Source organism: Scyliorhinus torazame, chromosome 18 (genome assembly GCF_047496885.1).
Source record: "Scyliorhinus torazame isolate Kashiwa2021f chromosome 18, sScyTor2.1, whole genome shotgun sequence".
Classification (NCBI taxonomy): domain Eukaryota; kingdom Metazoa; phylum Chordata; class Chondrichthyes; order Carcharhiniformes; family Scyliorhinidae; genus Scyliorhinus; species Scyliorhinus torazame.
The window spans coordinates 7576184-7588004 of record NC_092724.1 but is presented as its reverse complement, the minus strand read 5'-3'; positions in this window follow the sequence as shown (position 1 = coordinate 7588004).

Below are 11821 nucleotides of genomic sequence, written 5' to 3'. Positions count from 1 at the left end.
TGACTTGACCTCGTGCTATATCTCGACATTCAATTCTCACTCTGCTCTCGTCAGCTTGTCATCATGTTCTCCTCATCTTCTCCCAGAATTCCTGGAGATGCTGCCTTATATACAATAACTTAGTAATGCCATCTAGTGTTTGATTTACACATAGTTTCTGATGTTAACCCTTTACTACACTTGCACTATGCATATCATTACAACAAATGATTGGGATATGCTAATTACTTGTAATCAAATCCTGAAGGAGAACTGTCTGCACTATCCTTGAATCTATGGTCTCTGACTTCCCAATTTGGAATGCCAATAGCCCTTGCTATAGCTTGTAATAAAGGTCTAGTTCTTTTACTCCGAGAGTCTTTGGGCGGAATTCTTCGGCCTCGCCCGCCTGCCGACCGGAAGTTCCCGCTCGCGGTCAATAGACCTTTACATGATCCGCGTCCCGTCCGTGGCAATTTTGCGGCGGGCGAGGGCGAAGAACCCAGCCCTTTGTCTGGTTTTCTCGTGAGTGGATGAGTGAAGTACACTAAGGTTGAATAGCTGTACCTTTCTCCGCAATGTCAGTTTTTACTGGTGATCCACTTAACGATATCCAAGATCAGTTCAAACTAGTATTCCTATCCGCCCAGTTTTACTGATTATTTTCTCCTGGGTCCAGTTTACAAAGATGTGAAAAAATAATCATATTTTAAGACTAATTTTGTGGTTAATCATTCTAATCAGCCACGCGAGTTGCATATTTAATGATAAGTTTCTTTTCAAAGTGTCTCAATTTTGTTCTTCAGTAGAATTTTATACAAAAATGCAGATATAGAATGGGAAAAAAATGTGAGTTGTTTCAAATGCCACTGGAGGTAAGATGGGTGCAGGGAATTTAATTTAGCTTGTTGCTAAGATACTGTGGTGTTTGGCCCTTTTATGGGGTGATCTGCCGAGTGGGTCACGTGATCTGGATAACCAATCAGAGACCAGTGTGGGGGCATCACCCTAGCAAGGGTGGGTTTCTGTATCAGTTCGATCAATCTGTGTCAGTTTAATGCATTCCTCTGCATTAAATTTATATGTAAATAAATGTTTCAGATGTTATTTACCTAACTAGTGAACAGGAAATCTCACAGATACAACGTGATATTGTTCGGAAACAAAGGTAGTTTTAAGGCGATTTCTATTGGTAAACACGAGAAATAGGGGATAGTTTTAAATGTGTTTAATTTAATATTTCTGTACCTGAAATGGTAAAGCCCATTGTTAGATTCATGTTGGACAAAGGTGTTTGTATGTGTGGGGATCGGTTTCAATTCCAACTGTGATTCTACTGTGCTTAGAGAGGGCCACGGAGCGAAAAGTAAATAAACCAGCAGTGGTTGCTTAGCAGCTGGGGTGGTAAGGTAGAGAAGCCTTGAAATTTTAATAATAAATAATAATCGCTTATTGTCACAAGTAGGCTTCGATGAAGTTACTGTGAAAAGCCCCTAGTCGCCACATTCCGGAGCCTGTTCGGGGAGGCCGGTTAGCTGAACTTGATTGCAGTCGGAGATAGTTAGTTGAATTTGATTGCAGTCGGAGATAGTTAGTGAGAGAGACTGCAGCTCTCACAACTGGACTGGAAGCAGTTGGTTTTAAAAGGCTAAAGAGGGAACTTCTCTCTCAGCCTTGCTCAAAGAAAAGCCATACCATAGAGTAATGGTTAAGAAACCAGATGCCAGAAACCTAAAGTCCAGCTAGTTTAGGAAACTACAGAAATGAGGAGAGGTTTTCCGGAAGTCTGGAGTTAACGGAACAGAGGAAACTGTGAACCGGAACAGATTATTCTTCAGTGAAGTCAGAGCTGAAAAGGTATTGGACCATGAGAGGCCAGAAAGATGTCTGCAGCAGTGCTAAGGTTTGTCAGAGATTACTACAGTTCGGGAGACATTATTTGAAATAATTGTGGAAATAGGTGGCTGGATCTCAGGGTTTGTGTAAAAGCCTTTAAGATAAAAGAAATTCTAATGGGAGTGGTGTAAACTCTGGACTGGATTTGCTGTTCAAAGTGGGGTGGGCGATTTGTTTAAAAGTGTAATTTGGAAAACCTGGTCTGGATTTTGGAATGCAAACTGGCAGGGGAGAGCATTATTATGAGAAAGGATTTTAAGCTGTGTTTTTGGGAGTGGAGTTTGGAAACTCTCATGTGACAATCGTCTGGGGGGATTCTGAGGAGAAATCCACAGACTTGGGTTCAGAGCAGAGTGTGTGTATTTGACCACAGCTGATCTGTATGCTTAAAATGGACTTCATATTAATGAGACCATTGTAGCTTAAGATGTCCTTTGTAATCCATGTTCACTTAAAATTCTGTGTGTATTTATTAAGCTAAGGTGGGAACATAGGGTATTACATAATAATCCAACTCTACATGTTTAACTGAAGTTTTTTTCTTGTTGTTAAAACTAATTGACAGAATATTCCATTCTGGGATCTTCCTGTGCAGTTATAACTTCAACTGGGATTGGAACAATATTCCCTCAGAGTGTTGTTTCTGTGTGGGTCGGGGGGGAAGAGCAAGTTCCATGACTGAATGAATGTGAGTTATTTCAATATGAAAACATGGTGCAAGTAAGTGTGGGAAGGATACCAATTCATTAACCACCCTGAATATCTTGGTGGTACTTCTTGTCTGGCTAGGTTCTGAAAGCCTCACCAACTTTCCTCTTCCATCTTTAAAAATAATCCCTTTCAGAAATAATAATTTAATTCCCTTCCCGCGTTACCTCAAATACCATTTGGACAGAACCGAGGTCGTTCTCGAGATGGTGTGATTAAAGTGCGAAGCCAGTGATAGAAAAGCAAATTCTCATGATTAGCGGACGATATATACATCAACATTACACCACCAGCCATTTATGAAATGCACAGCTAGTAGGCTTTTTTATTTTCTATTGAATGTACATGTGACACTGTGTGCATTGATTGCTTTCACTGGAATGCAGCCAAATCATGTTGGCCTCTATGCATTGGGAAAAAAGGAGCAACTTTGTTCGTGTCCCTGTGGAAGGAGTGATTGACAGACTGAGTCAAGGGTACTCCTGCTAAATTCTTCTTCCAATGTTGTATCAGATAGCTTGTTTCAACTTGTTTTTACAACCTCTGTGCGCACACAGTTGGAAATCAACTCTTCGGAACTTTTATTAATTTCTGGTAAGACAGAAATCCTGCACTTTTTAATAGAAGATCACGAACAAAAATAAAGCCACCAACCGCAAGCTTCGATAATCAGTGCTGAGCCCTTCCATGTCTATCATTCGGTAGAAAGCGTAACTGATGTGGCCATGAAGATGCCTACTTCTCAGATTGAAGAGCCTCGATCTGTGTTTGGCTGATGAATGTACTACCCGAGCAGTCTAGGATGGATTGTGCGGGAGATGGAGAAATGCCTCACTATTGCAATGTGCTCTCCTGATCCTGGGAATGAGACATTTATTGGCGCAAGGCATAACACCTATGTGGAAATGTGTGGTGTGAACTCTCCTTGCCTAAAATGAACAGTGTTCCGATTTAGCAATAAGATTTGATTTGATTTAGGTTTATTGTCACGTGTACCAATGTACGGTAAAAAGTATTGTTCTGCATTCAGTCCAGGCAGATTGTTCCATACGTAGAACAAACGATAAATACACAATGTAAATACGTAAACATAGACATTGGGTGAAGCATACGGAATGTGGTGCTACTCAGTAGAGAAGATGCGTAGAGAGATCAGTTCAGTCCATAAGAGGGTCATTCAGGAGTCTGGTAACAGCGGGGTAGAAGCTGTTTTTGAATCTATTGGTGCGTGTTTTCAAAGTATTGTATCTTCTGCCCGATGGAAGGGGTAGGTAGAGAGAATAACCCGGGTGGGAGGGGTTACGATTGTGCTGTCTGCTTTCCCAAGGCAACGGGAGGTGTAGACCGGGTCAATGGATGAGAGGCAGGTTCACGCGACGGACTGGGCTGTGTTCACGACTCCCTGTAGTTCTTTACAGTCTTGGGCCGAGCAGTTGCCATACCAAACTGTGATGCAGCCAGATAGGATGCTTTCTGTGGTGCATCTGTAAAAGACCCATCACCTTCATGAGCAAAACATTTTAAAAAAAAGTTACAAAAACCAGTGATTGATTTTTCAACTTTTCTTGCGCCCAGATTTAAAGGAAAGATTTGTCAAGAACACATGCTGAAAGGAGGCTTGAATACCTCGCTGTTTCATTTGGAAAGTAAAGTGCCACCGACCAAGCTGCCCCGTTTGAGATAGTTTTTACATAAAAGTTGAACATTAGTGCCGGGATTCTCCCTTCTGGGGGCTAAGTCCCCACGCCGGCGCGAAAACCGGCGCCAACCACTCCGGTGTCAACAGCCCCCCGAAAGTAAGGAGGGCACGAGTTTGCGCGTGTGCGGAATGGCCGACGTGATCTCGCGCATGCGCGGAGCGGCCGACGTATTTCCGCGCATGCGCAGACTGGCCGGCGTATTCCCGCGCATGCGCAGACCGGCCGGCGTATTTCCGCGCATGCGCGGGGGTTCTCTTCTCCGCGCCAGCCACTGGGCAATATGGCGGAGCCCGATAGGGGCCCGGCGCGGAAGGAAGAAGTGCCCCCACGGTACAAGCCCGCCCGCAGACCGGTGGGCCCCGATCGCGGGCCAGGCCACCGTGGGGACCCCCCCCGGGGTCAGATCCCCCTGCGCGCCCCCCCGAGGACGCCCCTGCATACTTACCTGCCAGGTCCTGCCGTGCGTGAGGTGAGTAATCCACGGCGGCGGGACTGGCCAATACTGGGCAGCCGCTCGGCCCATCGTGGCCCAGAGAATGCCCGGGGGGGGGGGTTGCTGCCCGAAAAATGGCGCCGGAGAATAGGGAAGCCGGCGTCGGGGCGGTATTCACTCCTCCCCCCGGGGATTCGCTGACCCATAGTTTGGCCCACCCTCTGTTTTGAGCTCCAATGCATCACAAGACAATTCCAGTCAGGCCAGAACCTCCCAAAGGGCAACCCCCGAGGCAATTCCGCTGCTGGCCCAAATGCTCGGGAGCCACCGCTGACCTGCGGCGAGCCTCCCCCATGGACAGAGGGGAGAGCTGGCCACATTGCCAAATGTGTGGTCGGAGGATACGCGATGGCCAGAGCCGGCAAGTCCAGCGCAGACAAGTCGTCCAAGGCAGCCGCCAAGATCACCGGGGCTGTGAAAGTACACCCCCCCCCCCCCCCCCCCCCCCACTGGATGAGGAGGACTGTCTGATGCAGTTTAACTGTGTCTCAGCCATGAAGATAGTGCCGATTTGGATCACGTTACACCTCACAGCCTGCGAGAAGGGCTCAGGCAATTTTACTAAGTCGACGCAAAGAGGAGCAAATGTGTGTTCTGCGCTGGAACGGTGACTTACTTCGGATACAGGGTGGACAAGGATGGTCTACCCCCCCCGTGAAGGACAACATTTGGACATTATAAAGGGCCCCGACCCTGACGAACACGACTGAACTCCGTTCGATCCTAGGCCAGGTCAATTATGATGGAAAGTTCATCAGCAACCTGGCCACCTTATTGGCTCCACTCCACAGACCGCTGAAGAAGGACAGACTTGGATCTGGGGTGCCACGCAAGACGAAGCATTCATCGGGGTGAAAGAACGTCTGTCGCCCACACAGCTCCTTGCTCACTATGATCAAGCTTGTTCGCTAACCCTGACAAGACCCCCCCCCCCCCGCCCCCTCCCAAGGCATTGGGGTGATGCTGGCCCACAGATGGGAAGAGGACATGGAACGCCCCCATTGCTTTTGCCCTGAGGACCCTGGCGGACGCTGAGCGATAATATGCACAAATCGAGAAGGAGGACTTGGCGGTAATTTTCGGAGTCAAGAAATTCCACCAATATGTTTCTGAGGGTCAATTCTCCAGTGTGACTGACCACAAGCCCCTGCGAGCATGGATGACTGGGAGCCCAGCTATCCACATTCCAATGCTTGGACCAGCAGGAGAAGGAGGATTCCAGCTTGGAAACGGACACAGGGTATCTGTGCAGACGGGCGACATCATGTCCGGGACGGAGGTCCCGGCGATAACGTTTCGGAGGTCGGCCAGAAAGAAACGGTCAATGAACCGACATACACCGCCTGACCCAGAACCGCCACAAGCCGAAACGCAGCCTCGGGTGAAGCAGCGCAGAAGGCCCCACCGGTGGTAGCTGAAGCGGGGGCTTTCAGACTTTGGGGGGGCAGGTGGGAGGGGTGCCAGAACCCCCACGTTAAACCCCCACCTCCCCGCAAACTGCCTACAAGCCCGCTGGCAGAGGAATGTAAACTTCGGCCCATGATAACAAACCTGCAAAAAAAAAAAATCGCAGGCTGCTGGACTTTTCACTGTTTGAAAATCCAGCCTGTTTTGACTTACCAAATAGATTCTCCTCTCGTTCAGTTCCATTCTGGAAGTAACGTCACATTGCAAAGTAAAAATCTGGGACACAGATTTTCACTTGCGCTAAAGTTGCCAACTTGTGCTGTTGGTGCCAGGGTCTGATGTGGTTTTGCGAATTCCATGCGACCGTCTATGCTCGCTGGTTGAAACTTGTTCGGGATGGGGAGTGCCATTAAAACTACCTCTTTCATCATTCCCTCATCTTATTGTTGTTGATCTGCCTCTTCATTGGTTTGTAACTCCTCAAACTTGCAGCTTATTCAAAATTATAAGTGAGCAGTTGACCCATTCAGCAAGTCTATCATCTCAAGACACATCTTGGGTGGATTGATCGGGCGAAAAGTAACAAAACGTCCCTCGGCGCCTGATTAAACAAAATGTGGCACCGAGACATGTTAGGAGATGTTAGGTCAAGGTGATCAAAAGCTTGGTTAAAGAGATAGATTTTGGGGAGTGTCAGAAACAGGAATGTGAGGTAGAGTGGTGGCGAGATAGAGAGAGAGAATTCCCGTGCTTTGGGCCTGTGCAATGGAATGGGCAACGGTGGGGCAATTAAAACCGGGGATGCTCGCGAGGCCAGAGTTCGAGGAGCGCAGATGTTTCGGAGAGTCATGGGGCAGGAGGAGATTAGAGCGATAGGGAGGGGTGGGCCATGTAAGGATTTGAAAGCAAGGAAGAAAGTCAACATGGAACACAGAACATACAGTGCAGAAGGAAGCCATTCGGCCCATCGAGTGTGCACCGACCCACTTAAGCCCCCACTTTCACCCCATCCCCGTAACACAATAACCCTTCCTAACCTTTTTTGGACACTAAGGGCAATTTAGCATGGCCAATCCACCTAACCTGCACATCTTTGGACTGTGGGATGAAACCGGAGCACCCGGAGGAAACCCACGTAGACACGGGAAGAATGTGCAGACTCCGCACAGACAGTGGCCCAGCGGGGAATCGAACCTGGGACCCTGGCGCTGTGAAGCCACAGTGATATCCATTGTCCACTTACTAGTGGGATGGGATTTGTCTTCAGTCTATATTGATTATGTAGAGGCACACAGTATTGGAGATGTCTCTGGACTAGGAATCCAAAGGCCTAGACTAATGGAGGCAGGGGTTCAAATCCCACCACCGCAACTGAATTGAATTCCACTAATAAATCTGGAATATAAAGCTCGTCGGAGTAATGGTGACCATGAAATTATCATCAATTGTCGTAAAAACCCACCTAGTTCACTAATGTCCTTTAGGGAAGGAAATCTGCCATCCTTACCTGGTCTGGTCTACATGTGACCCACAGCTGACTCCAAACTGCCCTCTGAAGTGGCTTGGCAAGCCTCTCAATACAGGGGCAAGTCGGGATGGACCTTCCCAGCGATTCCCACACCACATGAAACAATAAATCAAAAAGAAAATTCGGGGGCGCGATCGAATGGCCTCGCCGTGCCCGACTCGGTGACGTGACGAGGCCGCGAGATTTGTGACACTCGGAATGCCTCGCGAGACCCAACGAGATCTTGAGAGACGTCGCTCTCGTTGGCGCAATCCAGATTTACATATTTAAGTGAGCGATTAGGTGCATTTGAATATTTCTGCGCTGGCTTCGCCCAAGGCCTGGGAACTAACGCCTGCACCTGGGAGACCGCGCCATGACGCCATTTAGCACTGGTCCACACAAAGGTGAGCCAGGCGTAACGGCTCCTGGGGACGGGGACGGGACGGGACGGGGGGTCTCCCAGGCCATCGGAGGCTCTAGGGTGGTTGGGCTCTGGGCATGGTGGTACCCCGGCACTCCCCGCTGTCACCTGGATACCTTGGCACTGCCAGCCTGGCAACCTGGCACTCAGACACCCTGGTAGTGCCACACTCGCACTGCCAGGGTGTCTGGGAGCACTGCTCGGCTGGCAGGTCGCCTGCCAGGGTACCAGGCTGGCAGTGCCAAAGTGCCTGGGCGTCAGGTTGCCCGTGCCAGGGATCGGGCCTGAGGGTGCACTGCCATTAAGATGTGGGGTGAGGGGGGCTCGAGGCCTCTCTAAGAAATAAGTTGGAGTAGTGGGGGTGGGGGGTGGGCGTGGTGGGCAGCATTTAATAATCCGAAACATGACTCTCTCTGAGGAGATTAGGGTAGGTGACCAAAGGTTTGACCAAAGAGGTAAATGTTCATGAGGTCATGAGAACGAATGGCCTCTAACCATTTTGTGAAACATTGCAGAGCCACACCAATCAATCACCGCAAAAATGTTCAGGAGAAACATTTATTAGTTTCACATATTAAAGATTTAATGTGCCAGGGGCAAGATTGTTGGTTTGCCTCAAAGAGGACTTGGACATTACACGGCAAGAAACAATTTTACAAAATTTAGTCATACAAAATATAGCCAGCAGGGGGCTCTGCATCTGCATGGCATTGTGATAATGAAATACTAAGCATATAAAAGCATGTTTTTGGCCCAAATATCTCATTAAAAAAAAAAAACAATACTGCTATTGCAACATATTAATGAACTGATTAAGAGCTTTTGCAAACATTTACATCAGAAACATTTATTTCATATCAATGCAATTATATTTTCTTGGGGAAAGTGTGTACATCTAAGATGAAATGTTGATCTGTCCTGAGAAACTCCTTTCTCAGTCATTAAAGGGGTTTCAAGCCAACACGTTAAACATTTGCGTGCTGGTATACGGTAGAGTCATTTCAAAGTCAAAGTTTTATCATTTTTGTGAGGCCAGGAACTGTTTTTTCCCCCCAAACATCAGCACATGGCCCCTTTACTGCAGGAAAACGTGCTCAAGCTCTCCACAGGAACGTGGTCAATCCGAAACATGACTCTCTCGGAGGAGGTTAGGGTAGGTGACCAAAAGCTTGGTCAAAGAGGTAAATGTTAAGGAGTGCCCTAAAGGAGGAAAGGGAGATATAGAGGTGGACAGATTCAGGAGGAGAACCCTGTCGTGTTGTTCACCCTGGGGTAACACGGATTGCACACGATGCAATTACCTGATCAAGTATACACCAAACGTGGGCGTTGGTTCAATATAAGTTTCATTGAACCCTAGTAACGAAGCACTCAGCTGCCTGTGGGTTGACTCTCTACTACTCTAAGTAAACTATCTAGACCAGGCTAGCTCTGATCCACGTGTAGGAGGTGTTAAATGATTTGCACACCCTGACTGTCACTACAGCTATCACCAGTGGAAAGAGGCAGAGTGCTGGTGCCTCGTGTGTTTTATAGTTGGAAGCCTCCCTCTGGTGTCCCGTCTTGTGATTGGCCATGTTCTGTTCTGTATATTGATTGGCTCACCTGGGTGTCTGTCACTGCCTGCTTTTACCTCATGATATGCATGGGCGCATGTTGTGACATTCCCCCCTTTTAAAAAAAAAATGTTGTCGGCTGCTTAGAGCAGAAACGACATATTTACAAGAGTAACTATATAACAAAAAATTGGTGAGTGGATGGATATGTACATGTAAGGTGTCTAGAGTGCAGAAACATAACAGCATATGTACAAGGAACTATTTATAAGTCCAGTCATTGAGGCTGTCGTCAGATTCTTGTGGACCGCCTGAGAGGTGGAGGCGGCGATGAAGGTGTCTTGACCGGTTGGCATGCAGCCAGGCTGGTGGCCTCATGAAACGAGGTGTCCGGAACGGGCAGAATGACATCTGGGAAAGTGAGATCCGGTGGTGGGCAGGCAAGTTTGCGTAGTGCCCTTCTGTTGTGCCTTACAATAGATCCATCAGCCATGCGAACCACAAATGACCTGGGAGCAGCCTGTTGAACAACAACAGCTGGAGCTGACCAGCCTCCACCAGGCAACTGGATGCGAACAGCGTCTTTCGGAGAGAGCACGGGCAGATCCGTGGCGTGAGCATCATATGTTGTCTTTTGCCGGGTTCTGATCTGCTGCATCTTTTGCAGCACTGGAAGGTAATCCGGGCAGCACGGTAGCATTGTGGATAGCACAATTGCTTCACAGCTCCAGGATCCCAGGTTCGATTCCGGCTTGGGTCACTGTCTGCGCGGAGTCTGCACATTCTCCTCGTGTGTGCGTGGGTTTCCTCCGGGTGCTCCGGTTTCCTCCCACAGTCCAAAGATGTGCAGGTTAGGTGGATTGAACATGCTAAATTGCCTTTAGTGTCCAAAATTGCCCATAGTGTTGGGTGGGGTTGCTGGGTTATGGGGATAGGGTGGAGGAGCGGACCTTGGGTAGGGTGCTCTTTCCAAGAGCCGGTGCAGACTCGATGGGCCGAATGGCCTCCTTCTGCACTGTAAATTCTATGAATCTATGAATGGCCGGAACCGTCGTCCGCAGGTTACGATTCATTAGGAGCTGTGCCGGAGACAGACCGTTGGACAGAGGGGTTGCCAGAAGAGCGAGATTGAAGTCCGAAGCTGAGTCCGCACAATCCACTTTGAGGATGGGTGTGTGTGTTGGTGAATGTGAGGAGGCCTTGTCATGCATGGTGATGATGCCCACTCGATATGGGGACTTCGGGCAATCGTCCTCGGGATCGGTGATGGGATCTGGTTCCAAGTCCAGCAGCCCTTGCTGCACACTTCAAACTCGTCTTTGTTGGAACTGAAATCGCTGGCCCCCTGTCGGAGGTGCAGATCTGCAGAAAGCCGCATAATGGCCAAGCTTCTTGCAGTTGAGACATCGCCAGCCTCTCGCAGGGCATTGCTGCTTTAAATGGGCAGTGCCGCAGTTGGGGCACGTCATCACGTCGACGTTGTAGCGCTCGGCACGTCGTCGTGCCTGCGCAGTGTAGTCTTCGGCCGCTTCGTTTTCCCGACCGCGGTGCGCCTGCGTGGGACCCCTGGAAAAGCGCGCGAAATAGCCGCCTTCATCGATGCTCAGGCCCCGCATTCGGGCGATGGCCTGTACACTGTCAGCCTCGTGGGAGGCAAGTTGGTCCTGCTCTGCCGACTTTAGGCGGGAATTGCGACTTTTCACCTGTTCGTGGACCTTGCATGTCTCGCTGGCCACCAACAGAGTCCTATTTTTAATTTTTAGGAGCTGCTCCCGCAGGGCATCGGAATGGACGCTGTTTTGTTATGCTCTTGTCGTGACATAAGCTGCTTCCTTGATGTACACTCTGACAAAGGAAGGTTCAGACTTGGAGATAGCTTTAACACATTTATTAAACTATTAACAATTCTCCTACTTGGATTCGACTCTGCTGTTAATCCTGCTATAGCTACTCAGACTGACTAACCAGTCTGCTACAATCCACGCGGTGGGAGTGATGTTCAATCAACCCTGTGTCTGTACTCACTGAGTGTCTCCACTGGAAAGAGCCTGAGCATGTGTGATGTGTCCTTTTATATGGGTTGGTGTAATGCCCTCCTGTGGTAATGTCACCTCTGTGTGTATTGTGACTGCCCATTGGTCGTGTCCTATC